Genomic DNA, 15,993 nt, shown 5'->3' on the forward strand with positions numbered 1-15,993 from the left:
GGTAGCGAAAGCATTCTGCGGCGGAATCTGGCCCATGAACCAAAATTTGTAATGCTCTCTTTGCCTCCCATATCCACTCCCTCTCGAAGTTCGGTTACCTGCCTGTGTGCGGTGAACGATGGTGGTTATTTTGTATTTTTATCTCTGCTCCTGTTCCACGATATTGTTATTCCAGTGCCCATATACTAATCGATGCTCGCTGTGGATGTTGGATTGATTGTTCATGGTGTTCGGAAATGATCGAACGACCAATTTTCAAAGTAATCAAAATGTTGAAAGTAACCAAACGCCTGTTTATCCACTGAAGTTGCTCTTATAGAAATGTTTTATAGTGTTCGAAAGAACAATACTAACATATTTGTTTTTAAGTTTCCAATTTACATAACCTGGGTAATTCAAAATTGTTCAACAATGATTTCACTAGTCTTGGTTACTAAATTTAATTAATTCGTATTAATAACATTGTCGACAAATTAATTAACACGACCAAGAAATCACCCTTCTACTAACTAAATTAAAATCGCATCGTTCATTTAGAGTCGCTGGAATCTACGTTGTTGAAACGCACCAGAACAAATTGGCTCAAATGGCGCGTTCCCCTTGTTATCGTGAAACCCTTGTGAAGCAAAGGTGGGTGGGTAAAGTCAGAGTCATAACTGGATGTCGTGAATACGAATAAAACTAACATGCTTCCTTCTCACTGAGTATTTATAATCGTTCATATTTACAGTACACTGGGGTCTTTTTTCACGCGGATTTCTCAAGTTACCCGGTTTTCTTGTTAGAAATGCATGAAACTTCGAGATCTTGTGCTATCACCAAATTTGTTTAAGTCAGCTCTTTGAAATTTAGAAAATTTTCAAACAAAAAAATGTTCAGATACCACCAAATCTCGACGCTTCATGCATTAGTAAGACATTCGACATCCAAATTTGGCAGTTTAGTGAAGGCACACGTCAAACACCTATTTATTTTGTTATCTAAACTCAAGCGCTGGACATGACTCCAACACCGGTTTGAATGGATTATTATTTACTGAGTTTATTTCGTTCTTGGAATACGCTGGTTCCAGCAATCCATTACCTACGATAATAAATTTCGTAATTTTAAAACTTATTCAAATAGTTGAAGCACAAAATGAAATTATAATGCTGTCGGTTTAGAAATTGAATTATACCAGAATCATTGTTTCTGATGATGTTATCAATGCAATTGATTCAAGTTGCTGTTGCATTTTCAAAAACTAAATTCACAAATTATTATCATTTTACTTCCAACAGAAAACGAATGTGATGTTGTTTTAGTCTTAAATTGGTCTAAGACATGGAAGGATTTGAAAATATTAATCAGTACAATTGAAATTCAATTTATTTACCTAACAAAAAGTAACGTTTAATTCCATTTCTTCGCGTTTCGCCTTCGGCTCGTCAGTGCTTAAAGCAGTTCAAATTGAACTGCCATCTCGTACCTAGCAGTTCAACTTAAACCGCTAAGCAGACGCAAAGTTTGCACTACTTATGAAACCCTTAAACAATATTGCACAAGTGCTATATTATTTCTGACGTCTCAGGCGTAAACGAGTGACGGCTTATTACTGGCCGACGCAGAATGTGAACATTGAGGGGTTTTGTTGGTTTGTGCAAAAAGCACATATTTTGTTTCTATTTCTTCGCGTTTCGCCTTCGGCTCGTCAGTGCTTAAAGCAGTTCAAATTGAACTGCCATCTCGTGCCTAGCAGTTCAACTTAAACCGCTAAGCAAAGCGTTTAATTGCTTTTTGAAATGAGGTTGACACATTGTTGATTCAACCGAAGAAATCCAAATTGCTGTGTTGTATTTGCTGTCTTCATTTATGAGATAATGCAAGATAAACAGTCCAAATAATCTTATCTGACGCTAGGAAATAAAAGAACGAATTTGAATTGAAAAAAAAAAACGATGGGTGAAATGAAATGGCAATTAAAAATGTGCTACGACAATGTAGAAAACAAGTTACTATATTTATATAAGTCATTTGATATTTGCAGTATCTATTTTGAGCCATCGATGTTTCACAAGACCATGCCAAAAATCCAATAAAATTTGGACTAAATTTTTAAACATTTGATATACATTTTACAAATGATATGCCAAAATTGTATTCTTTACGTTGGGAACGTGTCACTTGAGCCAATTTGTTCTGATAGCTTGCAGTGTTGAAAAATGGCGAAGTACATGTTGAAGTATAGCGCGAAGCTTGACATGATCTGTCAGCACAATGCAAAATCTTTCTTCAGGTGGTAAGTTAGTTGTGACATTTTACATAAAATAAAAAAAAACTCTCGGTGCGATGTGTCACTTGGATGGAGGTTTTTTTCGAAAATTAGAAAATTTTTTTTTCAGGAAAACGTTAGCATAATTTTCAAGCACTTCTTTTAAACCTGTTCTTAACACTAACAGTTCGGCTGAAAAGTTCGTATCGTTTAATAGAAACACACATTTTTTTGCCAAAATTCGTTTTTATTATTCAACATAATTGCCATCAGAGGCGATACAGCGATTATAGCGATCTTCCAACTTTTCGTTACCATTTTTGTAGTACGATTTGTCCTTTGCCTAAAAATATGCCTCAGTTTCAGCGATTACCTCTTCATTGTCTCTAAATTTTTTACCAGCGAGCATTCTCTTGAGGTCTGAGAACAGGAAAAAGTCACTGGGGGCCAAATCTGGAGAATACGGTGGATGAGGGAGCAATTCGAAGCCCAATTCGTTCAATTTCAGCATGGTTTTCATCGACTTGTGACACGATGCATTGTCTTGATGAAACAAAACTTTTTTCTTCTTCAAATGAGGCCGTTTTTTTGAAATTTCGTCCTACAAACGCTCTAATAACGCTATATAATAGTCACTGTTGATGGTTTTTCCCTTTCCAAGGTAGTCGATGAAAATTATACCATGCGAATCCCAAAATACAGACGCCATAACCTTACCGGCCGATTGTTGAGTCTTTCCACGCTTTGGGTTCGGTTCATCGCGTGCAGTCCACTCAGCTGACTGTCGATTGGACTCCGGAGTGAAGTGATGGAGCCATGTTTCGTCCATTGTTATATATCGACGAAAAAAATCAGTTTAATTTCGATATAACAGCTCCAAACTGCTCAGAATCATCAATTCGTTGTTGTTTTTGATCGATTGTGAGCTCACGCGGCACCCATTTTGCACAAAGCTTTCTCATATCCAAATATTCGTGAATAATATGTCCAACACGTTCCTTTGATATCTTTAGGGTGTCAGCTATTTCGATCAACTTCACTTTACGGTCATTGAAAATCATTTTGTGGATTTTTTTCACGTTTTCATTGGTAACAGCCTCTTTTGGACGTCCACTGCGTTCATCGTCTTCGCTGCTCATATGACCAGTACGAAATTTTGCAAACCACTTACGAATTGTTGCTTTGCCCGGTGCAGAGTCTGGATAACACTCATCAAGCCATTTTTTGGTATCGGCGGCACTTTTTTTCATTAAAAAGTAGTGTTTCATCAACACACGAAATTCCTTTTTTTTCATTTTTTTCGCAATAACAAAAGTAGCTTCACTCAAAATGCAATATCTCACAAACTAATAATCAGACAGCTGTCAAATTTATACACGTATCTTTTGAAGGTTGGTACTAACTGAAAATGGTATGGATTTAATTCTAGTGGCGCCCTCTCATAGAAACGATACGAACTTTTCAGCCGATCTGTTAACACTTGATCACCTGGAAGCCATCTCGATATTCACTTGACAGACGCATAGCTCTGAACTCTGAAATTCTAAAAATAATTTCGAAAATATTGGTTTTGATGTTGAAGCAAATATGAGATTGTTTTACTTGCTGGTAACTGCAATCGATCGATAAACAAAAATGCTTCGAATTTTACGTATTTGGCTCAAACTTTTACAGTTTTAAAATTTCTGTGAAAAAAATTTTTTTTTTTGAATTTCATGCCATCCGGTTATGTTTCTGACATAACCCACCTCTCTTTTTTTCGTCAACTTCGATGAAGCGCCCAGCTCGCGCATGTATTGGTATGACGTGGACTAACCGTCGTTGAAATTAGTTCTCGACAATCTCGCGTCATCCCACAGGCGCACTGAAAGAGAGTGCAACGAGTGTGCAAAATTGAAATGATTGAATCCTCAGTGAATATGGCCTTTACGAGCGTGTTCTCTCTCATTGCACTCTCTTTCAGTGCACCTGTGGGACGAAGCGAGATTGTCGAGAACGAATTTCAACGACGGCTAGTCCACGTCATACCAATCCATGCGCGAGCTTGGCGCTTCATCGAAGTTGATGAAAAAAAGAGAGGTGGGTTATGTCAGAAACATAACCGGATGGCATAAATACGAATAAATGAATTCTGGACCTAAATTCTGAAACTCAATTTAGATGCTAGAATCTGGGACTGAATTCTGAAACTAAGTTCAAGAATTGAATTCTGAATCTAGATTGTTGAGCTGATCTCCGTAACTGAATTCGAGACATTTTTTTAAATCGGACCCAGAATTAAGCTTCGAAACTGAGTTGTATAATCCAGATCCGGAATATAGTTAAGAAATCTTCAGAATCTAGTCTCTGAATTCAGTTACACTTCTAGAATAGTAGAAGTGAGTTTTGGATCCTAAGTCTAAACCAGTATTCTCTAACTGACACCTGGTTTTGGAAAGCATCTTAGAAAAGAATTCTGGAAATAAAGCTTTGTTTTAGATGTGAATTTGATCCAGATTTCCTGGCTGCAGTTCCAGAACATAAGGTTCAGAACTCAATTTCCGAATTCTGAATTTGAATTATATGTCTGAATTCTGGATAGGAATTTTGCAATTGTATTCTGGTCTGAACCTCAACTTCAAATCCAGAATTCTATTTCAAAATTCATATTCAAGTCCAAAAATTCCTTTTCCAAATTTTAACTCCAAAGTCTAGGTCTAGAACCAAGATCCTGATCTATGTTTTTAGATTTCGGGTCCATAAACCAGGCTTAGAATAAAATTCTTAAATTTGGTCCAAGTTCCAGAATTCTAGATTTCAATTCTGGCCCTGGATTCCGGACGAGGAACTGAATAATAGATCTGGATTACGAAAATGAAAAATAAAATCTGGTCTTTAAACCTAATTTCAGAATTGAACTCTAGAATTGGATTCTTGACCTGGATTCCGATCTGAACTGAATGAAACAACTACGCAGACTAGAGTAAAAGAAGCATCAAATTTTTACCTTTTTCACTTATATGAAATTTTAATTTCGAGTTATTTGTGGTCATATTACCGAAAATTTTATCACAAATTGCTGATCATATCGCCGATGACGTGTAAATAAATTATGATGATACGTTGGATAAAACACAGAGATATTCACGATAAAAACCACTCTTCCAGAGGGTAAATTTTGCAAAGCCACAGTAAAGTAAGCCGTATTCACGTCAAAAAATGTTCCATCGGTGACGGGTATAGCGTGATGGGTTAGTCGATGCCTATTACTCAGCCCACCTGGGTTCGATTCTCAACCCCACACATAGGGTTAGAAAGTTTTTCTGATCCGAAGTGGCAAATGAGGTTAAAGCCTCTATAATTGAAACAAAACAAATATTCCGTAGTAATGGGGATTGCTTCAATCTGCTGCGATACTGTAAGTATCGAGACCTAAAGTATCGATATTAACAGTATCGCTCTGATGTAATATCGATACCAAAAATACCCGATTTTCGAAAGGAAGTATCGATACTTCAAAGTATCGACGCGGTATCGGACATCCCTACTATTCACAGCACCCTTTTCCACGACGTTTCGATTTTTATACTGCTTGCATTCGAAGAAGTTCGTCGAAATTAGGAAATTTGTGCGTGGAAAAAAATTTTATTAATTTTTCTCGGAGATGGCTTAACTGATTCCTACAAACTTCGACTCATATGAACTTCGAAGTTCTATGCTCCCATAAAAGATTTCTGAATTTTATTTGGATCCGACCTCTGGTTCCTGAACTACGGGGTGACATGTGTAACGAGATGAAAATAATGTCACTCATTTTGCCGTAGATAATTGAATCGATTTCCTCCCTCGAAGATTCAAATAAAAGATCCCATAAAAATGTCTTGTTTTTAATCAGATCCGACTTACGGTTCACGATATACAAGGTGATTAGTGTAAAAATGTCAATTTTACATAAATTAATCGTGTTTATTGGGTTTGCAGATTTCGATAGTCGGTGACCAAATAAACTGGTCAGCCTTCCAACTTCTGATTGTTTCTAACAATTTTGGTAACCAATCGTCAATCAATCTTTCCTCAAATTCAAATCGGAATGACGGTAATGGTAGTACCAGAGAGACACTGAAATCACACACGGATCACCTCTGAGCGAACGAATGGTGGTTGGTTGCTTTTGTTCCGTGTTCTGGCAACCACACCACACGCGTTCATGATGTGGCTTCGCTTTGTTTGTAAGGCGGTGGTACGTTTTGTGGAAGGCCGAGGCCGGAATCAATGTATTACCAACAAAACATTGGCGTTTGCATGCATGCCCGCTGGCGGTCACAACACACAAGCAAGCAGCGCAGCGACGGCAACGGTAGCGGACGAACGACAACCGAATTCGAGTATCAAGTAAACAGTACAGCAAACCACCAACCACCGAGGTTGCTTTTAGTTAGCGTCTCGTTCGGAACCGGTTGCCATCCAAACCACCCGAAAAACAAAACAAAAAACAGCAACAGCAAAACAAAAACTGAGAATCCCCTTTACAACCAACCAACAATGCCATTAACACACACTCACACACACACACATGCCTAGTTTTCCATAGGACAGTTATAGTTTCGATGCGATGATGGAGTGTTGATCGGGTGACCGATGGTTTAGGGTTTAGGGAGTAGTTTCCGTCAACATACGTTCATTTTTGACAAAAAAACATCTGTGCCTGGGATGTTGCCGGTGGCGGCGGGTGTAGAACCCTACTACCACGTACGCATCATCATCATCATTGCCAGCAAGTGGGTTTTGTTGTCAATTTTTCATTGGTAAACAGAGACCTCGCCACCAGCAACAGCAGCAGCGAACATGACGATATCGAAGTGGTCAACAATTTAATAAATTAGCTGCTCTCCAACCCGCCGTTACCCCGGCCAGTAGTGTTCTAGAATGGTGTTCCCCGGGGTGACGGGAGAAGAAGCCGAGGGAGGGAAACAAGCGCACCGACGAGTACGTGTTTGCTTGTTTTTATTTTGTTATGCTTTGCTTTCAACTAGAAGGTAGTAATACGGGTACAGAATTAGATGTGAGTTAGTGGTGAGCAGCTTAGAATGTATTTGAAAAAGATGATTTCATCATGCCGACGACGACACTCGGAAAGCAACCGAGTACGGATCGCTCAGCACAACAGGTGACTCCGTGGCGCAACGGTAGCGCGTCTGACTCCAGATCAGAAGGTTGCGTGTTCAAATCACGTCGGGGTCAAGACGAATTTTTTTTTCTTCGATTGGGTGGGTAAACTGACTGCTGAAACTTCGTTTGATAGCGGGATTCCGAAATCCACTATATTATCCTGTGTGACATTCGTTGATAAGTTTATAAATTCTATCGTTGATGGGCAATTTGTCGGCAAAGGTCGACGATCCAATAATCAACATGCTATTTTAATCTCGCAACTGGCACGGAAGGTGTGAACTGATCGTTCATTTACTCGTAAATATGAGTCGAAAAATCAGCCCAAGCTGCCGTCAAAACAAATGAAATCTGTCAAAGTGCCCATTACAAACGAGTAGGTATTTAGATTTTAGATGATCGCTCGCGGAAGCGAAAAAAGAACGAAAAAAACGCTTAACGCGAGTGATAATCCTCCAACCAACAATCGGACGTCTCGCGAGCTGGCAGGAGATGATCGACGAAACGATCCACGGATACTGCCTGTGTACTTCTCCTCAAGTTGATGGATGGCGCCCTCGTCCCGCCCACCAGGTGGTAACTGCCATGAATTCCGTCGTCGTGACGAATGGTACTTCGCCTCTTTCGATCTTCGCGTCATCTATGATCGAACATCTAGTCAGCCGAATTCTGCTGGTCCGAGAGAGAGAGAGAAACAGACAGTGAATGAGAACCCGCAAGTGGGGTTAACTTTCAATGTCATAAATTATTTTGACGAGTGAAACGCGTCGCATTAGGGAGGTGCAGTCGAAGAATTCTATTTCGTTCGCATTTTTTCCGTTGACAAAAATTAGAAATAAAATAGATGAATGATCTATTTTCGGCCGAGAAACTGGTGGGAAAAAATCAGGTCTACCGTCGCCCGCCGAAGCAATAAATGAATAAACGAAAGATGCTAAATTGCTGTAATTAAGAAGCAACGTTTGGGTGGTTGCGTTGCGTGTGTGTCGATGGATTTACACTCCTATTGACTAAGTAGTTCGACATTTTGGCACATTTTTGGGTTAGGAGTGGAAAAGTATAGTACTTCCAAATGAAAGGTTTCGTTATCCCGTAGCCAGTGCTCCTAGTTTTCATCCGGTTCGAACTTTCGGTTCCGGAGTAACGGGGTAAAATGTGCAAAAAAAAAGAAAAAATGTTCGCTTGATTTTCTCAAACACCACTTAATGGATTTTCACAAGCCTACACACTTAAATTTTATTGCTGAATCTCGTCAAAAAAATGCCGAATTCGGCAGAAGCGATCAGGATTGAATCATGAATTGCCGAGTCACCAGTAACCGAACGTGGAATGGATTTTTCTTTATTATTGTATGTAAAATAAGTCACAAAAGCAAAGGTTGGAGAAAGATAATATTTTATTATATTCATTTCAATCTTGCATACAAAAAAGAAAACATCACGCCTAAAGTCATTTTTTTTCTAGTGCTCCTTAGTGCACCTGCCTGGGAATAAGTAGATATCAATCATTATATTTGCCCAGCAGATAGTTTTCTTATTTCACTTATCTTGTCACGAAATATAAAAAATCTGTTTTCCTTCTTCCAATGTTTTCCAGCTCCACAAGCAACGGAGACGTGGTGCTTTGCAAAATCGAATAGAGACATTAGATGACAAGTGTCTCACCGAGTTTCAGTAAATACTATTTAAATGTTCGAAATCTCGGCAAATGGATTTGCTGATTTCGGTATATTTGTTGTTTACTGACAAGCACAAGTACGCGCTGTACTGAGATATCAGCATACTACTTCAACGAATTTCGGAAAAGAGCATGTGGATTACCGAACAATCAGGAAAATGGCGTGTTGCCATTCTACTTCGGCATTTCAAAATCTCGAGAATCGGTCAAATTCAAATGATAGGTGCTACAGTCCTACGGTCCGCTATTGGTTTTTATCCGGATCCGGAGTAGAAGAGCCCACTAAATCGATTTTCATAAACTAAGATTCAAATGAAAGGTCTCATTTGCCTTATAGCCTGTAATTAATTAAATCTCGTCCTAATCCAACTTTCGGTTCCGGAAAATGAGCTTAAAAAGCCTACTATTGAATCATGTTCGGATCTGACTTGAAATGAAATGAAATGTGTAAAAAATGGAAAAAGTTCATTCGATTTTTTTTTTCGGAAACCGCAGAAAATTTATTCGCATTCTAAGATTGAAATGGAAGGCCTTATGGTCTCATAACCTGCTATTAAGTGTTACCCGGATCCGACATTATGAAAGGTATTATGGTCGCATAGTTTGCTATTCAATTTAATCAGGATCCGACTATCGGTTCCTGAGTAACAAGGTACAATGTGTAAAGAATTTTCACGGAAACTGCAGGAACAATTTTCGTATATTGAGATTGAAATGAAAATTCTTACGGACATTGCTGTTGAATTTTACCCGAATCCGACTTTCGATTCCGGAATTTAATCTAGATCCGACTTCCGGTTCCTGGATAAATAGGTAAGGTTTGTAATATATTGAAAACTAGTGCGCTCAATTTTTTCGGAAACTGCAGAATCAAATTTCGAATATTAAGATTAAAAAAAATAAAATTATAAAGCTATTGAAATTTATCCCGATTCGACTTTCGGTTCGGATTGACGGAATAAAAAGTGTAAAACATGGAAAAAATTTCATCAGATTTTTTTTTCGGAAAAAAATTTGTTTTTTTTTTCAGAAACCGCTAGAAGTATTTTCGCATTCTAAGATTCAAATGAAAGGTCACATAGTCCTGTTATTGAATTTCATCCGGGCCCGGATTAACAGGGTAGCATGAGCAAAAGAATGAAAAGAAGTACACTGAATTTTCTCAAACACCGAAGAACCAATTTTTGCAAACTTTTATTGAAATATAAGAAAAATTTCTATGAATTTTATCTGGGTACGACTCCTGGTTCCTGAGTGATGAAGTAAAATGTGTAAAATATTGAAAATTAGTGCGCTGAATTGTCTCGGAAACTGCAGCAACAATTTTCGTATACTGAGATTGAAATGAAAAATCTCAGGGACTTAGTATGCTATTGAGTTTTATCTTGATACGACTTTCGGTTCTGGATCGACGGTATGTAATGTGCAAATGAATTGAAAAAAGTACTCTCGATTTTCTAATACACCGCAGAACCAAGTTTTTAAAACTTATATTGAAATGTAAGATATTACGGTCGCATAGTTCGTTACGTAATTAAATCGGGATCCGACTTCCGGTTCCTGAGCAACGGGGCAAAATGTGTAAAATATTGAAAAAAAAAATTATGATATTCTCGGAAAATGCTGGAACAATTTTCCTATAAAACGAGATTTGTTTTTACGCGGGGAATACGTACCACGTAAAAAAGACCGCATAATTTTGGAAATCTGCATAACAAAATGCAAAACTCGACTTGGGACTTAAGAGTTCCGAAATCGATTTTTTTGGAAACCGCTAGAACTATTTTAACATTCTAAGATACAAATTGAAGTCCTACTATTGAGTGTTATAAAAAAATGTACCAAAGAATGAAAAAAGTGCACTCGATTTTCTCATACACCGCTGAACAAGTTTTTGCAAACTTTTATTGGAATGCAAGATGTTTTGGTCGCATAGTTTGCTATGAAATTTAACCGGATCTGACTTCCGATTCTTGAGGAAAGAGGTAAAGTTTGTATTAATGTAATCTGCAGAATCAATTTTCATACACTAAGATTCAAATAAAAAATATTAGGGACAGATCCTGCCATTGAAATTAATCCGGATTCGACTTTCGTTTTTTTTTCGAAAAAAAAATTAATTTGATATTTTTTTCAGAAACCGGTATTTTTGCATTCTTAACAGGATAGAATGTCCAAAAGAATGAAACACCGAAGATCCAATTTTTGCAAATTTTTATTGAAATATACGAATAATTTCTATGAATTTTATCTGGATCCGACTGCCTGGACTTCTGAGGAACTGCTGGAACAATTTTCGTATACTAAGAATGAAATGAAAAATCTCAAGGACATAGTCTGCTATTGAATTTTATCCGGATCCGACTTTCGGTTCCGGATCGATGGTATATAATGTGCAAAAGATTTGAAAAAAGTACACAGGATTTTCTCATACACCGCTGAACTAACTTTTGTAAACTTTAATTGTAATGTAAGAGATTATGGTCGCATAGTTTGCTATGTAATTTAATCCGGATCCGACTTCCGGTTCCTGAGTAAAGAGGTAAAATTTGGAATATATTGAAAATTAGTGCGCTCAATTTTCTCGGAAACTGCAGAATTAGTTTTTGAATACTAAGATTCAAATAAAAAAATCTGAAGGAAATAGCCTGCTATTGAATTTTATCCGGATCCGTCTTTCGGTTCTGGATCGACGGTATATAATGTGAAAAAAGTACACTCGATTTTCTCATACACCGCTGAAAAGTAAGATATTACGGTGTATGTTATCCAATTTGGATCCGACTTCCGGTTCCTGAGCAAGGAGGCAAAATGTGTAAAAAACTTCTCGCAAACTGCTGGAACAATTTTCCTATATACTTAGGTCCTTAGGACGTACCGCGTAACTTCGGAAATCCGCGTAAAAAACTGCGTGACTTCAGAAACCCGCTTGAAAAAACCGATACCAAATGTCTTAGAAATGCATGAAACGTCGAGATCTGGTGTACTAATGCTAATTTGAAGGGGGAAAAAACCGCCAGGTCGCGCTAGCAGTTCAAAAACAATTTTAAAAAATGTTGTTTTGAAAAAATTGAATATTACCAAAAATGTTTTGTAGGGTTTGTAATTTTTCGACTATATTTTCTTGCTCAAAATCGATAAAAAGATGTCTAGTCCTTTCAAAAAGACAGTCGAGATGAATTTAGGAAAAAAAAGTCAAGCAAAGAGGCTTTTTGAGAAAAAAGTCTGTATGTTGTAGTGTCATTTATATCTGAGTGGGTGATGCCAAATCCAAACACGATTTTGCCTCACAAGTGTGATGTACTGCAAGATTAAGATCAGCAGCTTCCATCAACACCAATAAACTTAACTGTTCTGTTCAGGGCATTCAAAATTCTCAAAACATTTCCGAAAAAATCAGATTAGTTTATATGGAACATTTTTGGAAGCGATTTTGATAATTGCAACTTGGCCGTTGCAGTTTTTTATCAATTATTTTTACGCTACAAGTTGGTTTTGTCGAAGCTGAAAGTGTTTTATTATCACTGTTTCCATGATTAGTACTGATTATTCCTTGGAAACAGTGCAAACAAAATTGTAAATGCTATCAAATGTATACTATAAACAAAATATGTAAGTTTCCCAATCCCCCAAAAACGTAAAAAATAATTTACAAAACTATCCCAATCGTTCAACAAATGGTCAGGTTTTTGTCAATTTTCTCGCTAGGTTCACTATAATGAACACATTACTGATAGTTTTGCCTTTTGAATTATTGCTTTTTGTAAGTAACCAACTATTTACATGGATAACTTATGTCCTAGTCGAAGACCACATAAGAAGGAATAGACGTTTACTAAACATTTGTAAACCATTTTTTATTTTTTTCACACTCCCCTTTCGTTAGAAATAATTGCTGTTGTGATAACTGAGAACACGTATGCTGTATTTTATGATACGGAAATAAAAATTTTTCAGTTCCGTTTTTCACTGAATAACGAAATCATTTACAAAAGAATCTCTAGCGACTCATGTTTTTAATAGCAGTTCAACTTGAACTGTTTCCAGTTCAAGAATGTATTTCACCGAAGAATTTTCCAACACCCATCGAGCCGTTGTTCAACCGGACTTTAATTCTAAACATTGCTTACAACACCTTCGCCCATTTTTTTTAATTTTTCGATTTACTGATCGAAATCAAAACAGAAAACATCAAAGGCAACGCGAAACTGTGTTCGCTTCGGTGATGTAATTTCGTTGGTCCTGACAACACGATGTAAACAAAATGTTTTTGGTGAGGAAACCGCCGCATTCTGTGCGCGGCTGGTGATGATGATGATGACGACGGTGGTGGTGGGTGTTTATTTGAAAAAGAGGATTCCACGAATTTGTTATTTTGCGGTCGACCTAGCATCATCATGTTCACGCTTGCTTGTAACTCTGCCCAAGAATGTAATAATCTCTTTTTTGAGAAACTAACGAAAAACAAAGCAAAAAAATACGCAGTAAAATCTTACTTGTCCTTCTCCTCCCGGATGAAGTAACACCGGGTTACCGCCGGGCGGAACTGAAAATAGATTCATTTGTTTCATGGAGACCACCGCCGAGTGGCTGGCTGCCGTTGATCTGTTTGCGCTCAATGCTTCCAACAACGAGATCTGACAGCTGCAAAATGCGGTTGTACTATCTATTTGCTGCCAGCGGCGTCGTCGTCATCATCGTCGTGGACACCGTTGTTGCCTACCTTCGAAAACAAGGGGAATGCGAACCCTGGTCAGAAAATAGGAGAAAAATATTATATTTCTTTGCTAAGATAATAATCTTTCCGCTGGGAGGATTTGTTTGGTCTCGAGAAACGGACGGCCCCCAAATTCGCCGGCTGCTGGTTTTCGTCATTTTCACGGTATATTGTATTCCATTTTTCACGTGTTGAAACGGCTGTAATATAAATCAAATGGTGTAATCCAAATGGTTTCGGTTGTTCATGGTTGTAAATAAAATCGCATGTGTTTATTAAACGATCACTGCCTTGACAAATTATGATGACGCTGAATGATAATTGTGTCTGACTCATACTAAATAGATTACGGAATGCTCGAAGAAGATGGAACAAAAAAAAAGGAAACGAAAAAATAGTTTCACGTTTCGTACGAAAGAGTTTTTGCTATTTATACAATTGTTTAAACAACATGGACGAAGCTGCGATTGGTGAATTAACTGCCCCTCAACCTTCGCTGGACAATAGTGAAATTGCCTGTTTCGTAAATAAGGTAACTCTTGAATAAAAAACCATATCATTTGATGTATTCATATAATCCAGTGAGGCCTGATTGTCGTAATACTTGAAAATCTGGCCTCACTGGATTTTGAGTCTTATGAAAAATACGATTGAAATAGATGATGTTGCGAAAAAAAATGCTTGTTTCGCAATTTACGTTTAGATGTTTACATTGCACTGTTATCACATAAAGGTAATGTATTTCATTTTTCACTTCTCAATTTTCCTCATTAATCGTAATATCTTTTCTTTAAATTGGTAGGGACTAAAGTCCACTTGGAGATTGATATTACCCATTATCTTTCTCCGGACAGGACACGCCTAGGAGCCGTGTGGAATCCGGCGGCAAAAATTTAAAAAAAATGTAGCCAAGAATAGATCCGCTGGATTTCCTGCTTCCATGCCGAAAAAGGCCACAATTGTAGGAGTTCCTCTTTTCCTACTTTCAGTTAATAGATTTTTCAAAGTTGCATCTTTTTGTTTACTGAACTTAGCTTCATTTCGCAAAGTGTTTTGATCTATTATTTATTTTTCCAGAGGTTTTTTCTTATGAATTTCTAGAATACTCTAAGCTTTAAAATGTATTTTTCTTCTTCCATGTTATTTCTCATCCCACGATCGAGTATTCATATTTTCTCACTAAACAAAGCTGCTTTAGGGCTTTTATTAGTTTTAGATTAACTAGGGACCTGTTCGGGAGTTATTTGAACAGTTATTATTGGGAGTACTAATTATTACGATCCGTTATTTTGAGTCAAAAATTCTTTTTTCTCAAAATAAAAAGAATTGAAAGATTAATTAAAGTATCGTCCATCGTTATCTACTACTCTTCCCTTCTCAGGCAATTTCCGAATATCATCTCAGAAAAAGGTCTCGTCTTTTGAGGTGACCCAAGTTTGAAGCTAAATTTCGATTTCTGCGAAAACAGTAAACCGATGACCTGTCAGGTCATGCTGCATTTGTCGGAATAACTAGTATTCAGAAGAAGCAATGTCTTTTGAACGTTTCCAAACATTTTTCCACGGCTTTTGCGACATGAGGCCGAGCGTTGTCATGCAGGAAAATAACTTTATCATGTCTTTGCTTGTATCCCGAACTAATCCGTACTCCCGAAATGTAGCATGCATAGGTCTCGAGTTCGAATGGTCAAGTCCGTATTCTTTTTGGTTCAGACGCCTTGGCTTTCTGGGACATTTTTAGTAGACATATTCGATCTGTCTGGGTGTTCACTGTGATAGTCTTCAATCAATTTTCGTTTATTTTTTTCGTACTTTACATTTAATCTCAAATTTATTTATTATTATCCATTATTGGGACTCATTTTGCAATAGTTTCGAGTTTTTGAAAAAGGAAATATTTAAGAATAATATGGCAAGAAAGTTCAATATGAAATAAGTTTGGGTTTTTCAGAAGACAAGATCGAGAAAATATTGACGGCAAGTGATAAAATCAAAACCCTTGAATTAGTGTAAAAACGTGGATATGTATCGAAGATGAGAAATTCTTGATGTGATCGGATGAATAAAGTAAAATTAAGGAAAGAAACAAGAAGTTATAATAAACCTCTCCTTAATCCACCTAGTGGTGTGAAATGCCTTTCTCTTGCCATTCAAATAGTCTCATAATATTTTTTTTCCATTAGAAATAAAACGTAATTTGT

General features: G+C 37.3%; 1 protein-coding gene and 1 non-coding gene across 4 annotated transcripts in view; both read left to right on the forward strand.

The window, feature by feature from the left end:
- The window catches only part of LOC131433671 (polypyrimidine tract-binding protein 2), a 728,003-nt gene that overhangs the window by 87,104 nt on the left and 624,906 nt on the right, over positions 1-15,993 (forward strand). The window lies entirely within an intron of this gene.
- Positions 7,400-7,471, forward strand: Trnaw-cca (transfer RNA tryptophan (anticodon CCA)). The gene has a single exon. It is a non-coding gene; the product is annotated as a tRNA-Trp (tRNA).

Source organism: Malaya genurostris, chromosome 1 (assembly GCF_030247185.1).
Source record: "Malaya genurostris strain Urasoe2022 chromosome 1, Malgen_1.1, whole genome shotgun sequence".
Taxonomy (NCBI): domain Eukaryota; kingdom Metazoa; phylum Arthropoda; class Insecta; order Diptera; family Culicidae; genus Malaya; species Malaya genurostris.